Source organism: Capra hircus, chromosome 7 (assembly GCF_001704415.2).
Source record: "Capra hircus breed San Clemente chromosome 7, ASM170441v1, whole genome shotgun sequence".
Taxonomy (NCBI): Eukaryota; Metazoa; Chordata; class Mammalia; order Artiodactyla; family Bovidae; genus Capra; species Capra hircus.
Genome location: NC_030814.1, coordinates 103,492,245 through 103,497,822, shown reverse-complemented (window position 1 = coordinate 103,497,822; position 5,578 = coordinate 103,492,245).

Here is a 5,578-nt window from a genome sequence, read left to right as displayed (position 1 = left end):
ACACTGATAAAATGATGGTATACAGTTCCATATAAAATCCATAGTTATAAAAAAAAATCCAAAGTTATAATGGATAGAGCTCGTATATCTTCCTTTGGTAAGCTGTCTTCTGCACATGTGACTATTAGTAATAGATGGACCACTCCTCAATCCAGTGAGACTACAAAACATGTACAAAGACATTTACATGCCTATTTTGCTGTTATAAAACTACCAAAAACTATCAAAACTGATAATGGCCCTGCTTACACCAGTAGAAAATTCCAACAATTTCTTAAAATGTGGTCTATAAGACATTCTACTGGCATTCCCTATAATCCACAAGGACAGGCTGTAGAGGATAAGGCTAATCAATCACTTAAACATATGATACAAAAAAAGGGGGGGGGGAGATGTCATAGGACAACAAACAATATTGAATCAAGCTTTATTTACCCTCAATTTTTTGAATATTTCAGCACAAACTATGGAAACTGCAGCCTGAAACATTTTCAGGCTACATCCACAAATGCAACTAAGCCTGTGATTTGGTAGCAAGATCCACTAACGAATGCTTGGTCACCGGGGAAGTTGATTACATGGGAAAGAAGGCTTGCTTGTATCTCCCCAGGAGAAGGTCTAGAACCTGTGTGGATCCCAGCTCATGGAGTAAAACTGAGCAGAAACAACCAGTGACTCAGGGCAACCTGCCCATGGCTATGTTTGCCCTGATATCACAGTGAGTATACCCCTGGCTTTGGCAGGAGCAAAGACTTATACCTATTGGGCCTGTCTATGTACCAAATCCCCCACTGCCAACGCCTGTTAACTGGGGTGAGGGATCCATCCCTGCGTATGTCAGTGACTCTTCCTGGATCCCTGTTCCAGAAGACGAGCATTTGCCCACTCATAAAGAGGAAGAGGAGACTCCCTTAAATAGTACTTTGGGTTTTGACACTTGGCCTATTTGCTTGGGTGTTGGCCAGGGCTGTTTTAATCTATTAACGCAGGCTTGGCTTTCTGTAAATTCTTTAAACAGAAATCACACTAAGGTTCAACTGCATTTACTTTCTGGATTGATCTTTGGCTATCAAGAGACTAATAAATTAATCTGACCAAGCCAGATAGACCCCTGTGTGAGAACAGCATATGGGCCAACAGACAAGATCAAATACGCAGGGATAATTGTCGCGGAAAGGAGGGGGTGATCTGACTTAATGGCTCCTATGGAAGCGTCTGGGATTGGTCCCCTAAGGGGTATGCAGTCTTTAATTGCTCACACCATAACTCATCCTGCAATCCTTAAAGAAGTTGCATTGGCGTGTGTCTGAATACAATCACACTAATATTACCGCACATTCAGAATATCCCATTATCTGGCATGTCTCCGCCATAGCAACAGTTCAAATTAGGTAGGGCTCAAACAGAAATATGGAAGTTGGCCACAAGCCTGAAAAAAATATAAAATTTGGGATGGAAATTATTCTTATTCCATGAATTATACTCTGTCATTCAATACATCAACAAATTGGACATTTTATACTCAAGCTGGCGTTAGGAATCCATATGTAATATGATTGGCACTATAACTATTAATCAGACAGAAAGGAATCTGACCTGCCAGGATTGTAAGCCATATACCTGCTTGAACAGTTCATTATTTAACTCTAATCATTCCTATGTGATTTTGCGCAGACGTTTAGGAATTTGGTTGTCAGTAACTCAAAGTAGGCCTTGGGAACACACCCCTGCCGTGCGGTACTAAATACCATTCTGAAAAGATCCAAGCATTTCACTGGCCATAATGGGCATTATTGCTATCACCACCACAGCGGCAGTGGGGGGCGTAGCTCTCCATCAGACGGTACGAACTACCACTTCTGTGCAGGAGTGGCCGCTTGAGGAGCCCAAGTTCATACAGATGAGGAGATTAACAACAAGTTGGTGGATTTAGAAAACGCAGTGCTACTCTTAGGAGAAGAAGTACAAACTCTTAAATTAAAAATGCATTTAAAGTGTCACTGGAACGTTACTACTTTCTGTGTAACCCCTCAAGAATATAACCAATCTGAACACACCTGGGAAAATGGTAGGCGGCACTTGCAAGGTCACACAGCTGACAACCTTACTCTAGATACTAAACAGCTACACGCAAGGATTATTGGCATACAGCATGCTTCTCGTAGGCTATTACCAGGTACAGATACACTTCAAGGGATGGTAGAAGGCCTTAACTCATTAAATCCTCTTGAGCGGATCAAAGGTATTGGAGGTGTTCTCATCGGAACACTAGCTATGTTTTGCTGTTTCAATGTAATCTTCTGTTTAGTCCTCAGATGCACGCGAAAAGCCCTCTGAAAACTCATGAAGAACGAATTTGCGAGATAGACATATTTTCTGCCACAAAAACAGAAAGAGGGAAATGCAGGGGTTAACAGTCAGCTGCCTGTTGCTCTGGCTAAGCCATGAGAAAATCACCATGGGAAAAGCATAAAAGCAAAATATAGCAATACAGTAAAATCTAAACAAAAGTACATCAGGTTGATTAGTTGGGGTTGTCATACCCTGCCGCTGCTGCTGCTGAGTCGCGTCAGTCGTGTCCGACTCTGTGACCCCATAGACAGCAGCCCACCAGGCTAGTCCCTGGGATTCTCCAGGCAAGAACACTGGAGTGGGTTGCCATTTCCTTCTCCAATGCATGAGAGTGAAAAGTGAAAGTGAAGTCGCTCAGTCGTGTCCGACTCTTAGCGACCCCATGGACTGCAGCCCACCAGGCTCCTCCGTCCATGGGATTTTCCAGGCAAGAGCACTGGAGTGGGTGCCACTGCCTTCTCCAACACATGAAAGTGAAAAGTGAAAGTGAAGCCGCTCAGTCGTGTCCGACTCTTAGCGACCCCATGGACTGCAGCCCACCAGGCTCCTCCGTCCCTGGGATCTTCCAGGCAAGAGGACTGGAGTGGGCGCCACTGCCTTCTCCACATGCCCTGCTAAGCTAAGGATAAACATAGTGTGGGCCTTGGAACAACGGGTCAGCACAAATTCAGAATGCTGCTTGTGCACACACCAAGATGTTTTCCCAAGGCATATGTGGGTCTATGACCTCCAGCTGGGTGATACCCCTTGTACAAGCAAATAACAAAGATAGTTCAAAGTAATCAATAGAATGGGAGACGTGACTGGGGACACAGGAGGCTGATTTTATCGTAGCACAACAGATACTTTTTATTTGCCAAGACACTAAATAAAAGTGTTGTCACTCCGAGGAACAGGGCTCTTGATCCTAGAGGTCTTGAGTCTCCTGGTCCCATCTTTAAAGCTTTAATTCTGTCTCTAGTTTCTTTTTCCCAAACTGTGTGTCGACCACTTTAGATCCCTACCTGCTGCACTGGCTGCAGCATCTGGGAGGTCTTCCCACACAGTCAGCATTAAGCTACCTTATTCGTTTGCATAGCTGCATAATATCCAGTGCCGAGAATGGCAATAGGTTATTCAATGAATCCCCTGTGGCTGGACTTCTAGGCGGTTTCCAATGGGTTGCTGTTATAAGAGTGCTTTAATGACTAAATAATACTGTAAAGGTATCATTCTTGGAAGTCTCATTTGCTAGAAGGAGACTTACTGGGTCTCAGGGCAATTTCTTCACCTTTGTCTGCTCCCTTCCATAGGGCTAAGCCATGTCCACTTTTTCCTTTTTGGCCACACCACATGGCTTGTGGGATCTTAGTTCCCAACAAGGGAAATGAGGGGATTCCATGGTGGTCCAGTGGTTAGGATGCCACAATTTCATTGCCAAGAGCGTGAGTTTGATCCCTGAATATACAGCCTAAAACTATAAGACGTCTAGAGAAAAACAGAAGAAAAATTTTTGCAAAGTTGTCTTAGCTAGAAAACATCGATAAATTAGACTTCTCCGTTTTGGTCTTCAAAAGACACCGCTGAGAAAACAGAAAGGCAAGACATAGATTGAGAGAAAATACTTACAATGCCAGGCTTTCATTCCCAGGTAACCCTGATGTGCTTTCCGTCACTAAGATGAGTTTGCAAGGTTCAGAATTTTATATGGAAGCTTCGTGCTCGGCTTCTTTCACTCAGCGTGATAATTCAGCGATTGTTCCATGGTGTTGCGTTTATCCATAGTTGGTTCCCTTTTATTGCTGAGTCATATTGCCCTGGATGGCTGGACCAGCTTGTTCATTCATTCACCTGCTGATGAAGTTTTTGAGTGTTTTCAGTTTAGGACTATGACAAATAAAGTTGCAACGAATGCTGGTATACAAGGCCTTGCAGGGACATCCATTCTATTTTTGCTAAATACCTAGGAGTGGAGTGACTGGGTCAGAGTGTAATTCTATGTTTAGCTTTAAGAAACTGCCAAACTGTTTTCCAAGGTGGCTGCATCACTTTGCGTTTTCACCAGAAGTGCGCTGTCAACACCCGTTATTGTCTTTTTAATTTTTCCCATTTTGTGGGTGTGAGATGGTATCTTCATGTGGTTTGGATTTGCACTTCCCAGGCTAGTTTCACATGTTTCTTGGCCACTCATATATCCTCTTTGGTGAAATGTCTACTCAAATCTGTTGCCCAATTTCTTATTGAGTTGTGTCTTTTATTACTGAGTTGTAAGAATTATTTATATATTCTGTATGCAGGTATTTTGTTTATTTAATACATACATTGCAAATATTTTCTCCTGATCTGTGTACCGCCTTTCTGTTTTCTTGATGGTGTCTTTTGAAGAGTAAAATGATGAAGCCTAACTTATAAATTTTCTAGCTAAGACAACTTTGCTTACCAGTTTGCAAAATTTCTTTCTTCTGTTTTTTTTTCTGGATGTCTTAAGAGTTTTAGGTTACACATTCAAGTCTCTGCGATCCATATTGAGTTCATTTTGTGTATGATATAAGGTAAGAGTTAATGTTATTTTTCACATGATGTCTAGTTGTTCTGATACTATTTGTTGAAAAGAATTTCCCTTTCTCCTTTAATTGCCTTAGTATCTGTGTCCACAGTCAACTGGCTATATTCATACGGGTCTGTTGCTCTAGTCTATTCTGTTTTATTGATCTACCGGTCTATCTTTTCACCGATACCAAACTGTCTCATTATTCTAGCTCTATAATAAGCCTAGAAGTTAGATAGAATAATTACTCTGATTTTATCTTATTTTAAAAAATCAGCTTGACCCTGTGTAATTCTATATGAATTTTAAAGTCAGTGCCAGTTTCTGAAAAAGAAAAAAAAATTCTGCTGAATTTAGATTGGAATTACATGACTCTATAGACCAGTTTCCCTGATAGCTCAGTTGGTAAAGAATCTGCCTGCAATGCAGGAGTCCCTGGTTCGACTACTGGGTCTGAAAGATCCCCCGGAGAAGGGATAGGATACCTACTCCAGTATTCTTGGGCTTCCCTTGTGGCTGAGCTGGTAAAGAATCCAGCTGCAATGAGGGAGACATGGGTTCAATCCCTGGGTTGGGAAGATACCCTGGAGAAGGGAAAGGATACCCGCTCCAGTATTCTGGCCTGAAGAATTCCATGGACTGTATGTCCGTGGGGTTGCAAAGAGTTGGACACGACTGAGTGACTTTCCCATCGACCAG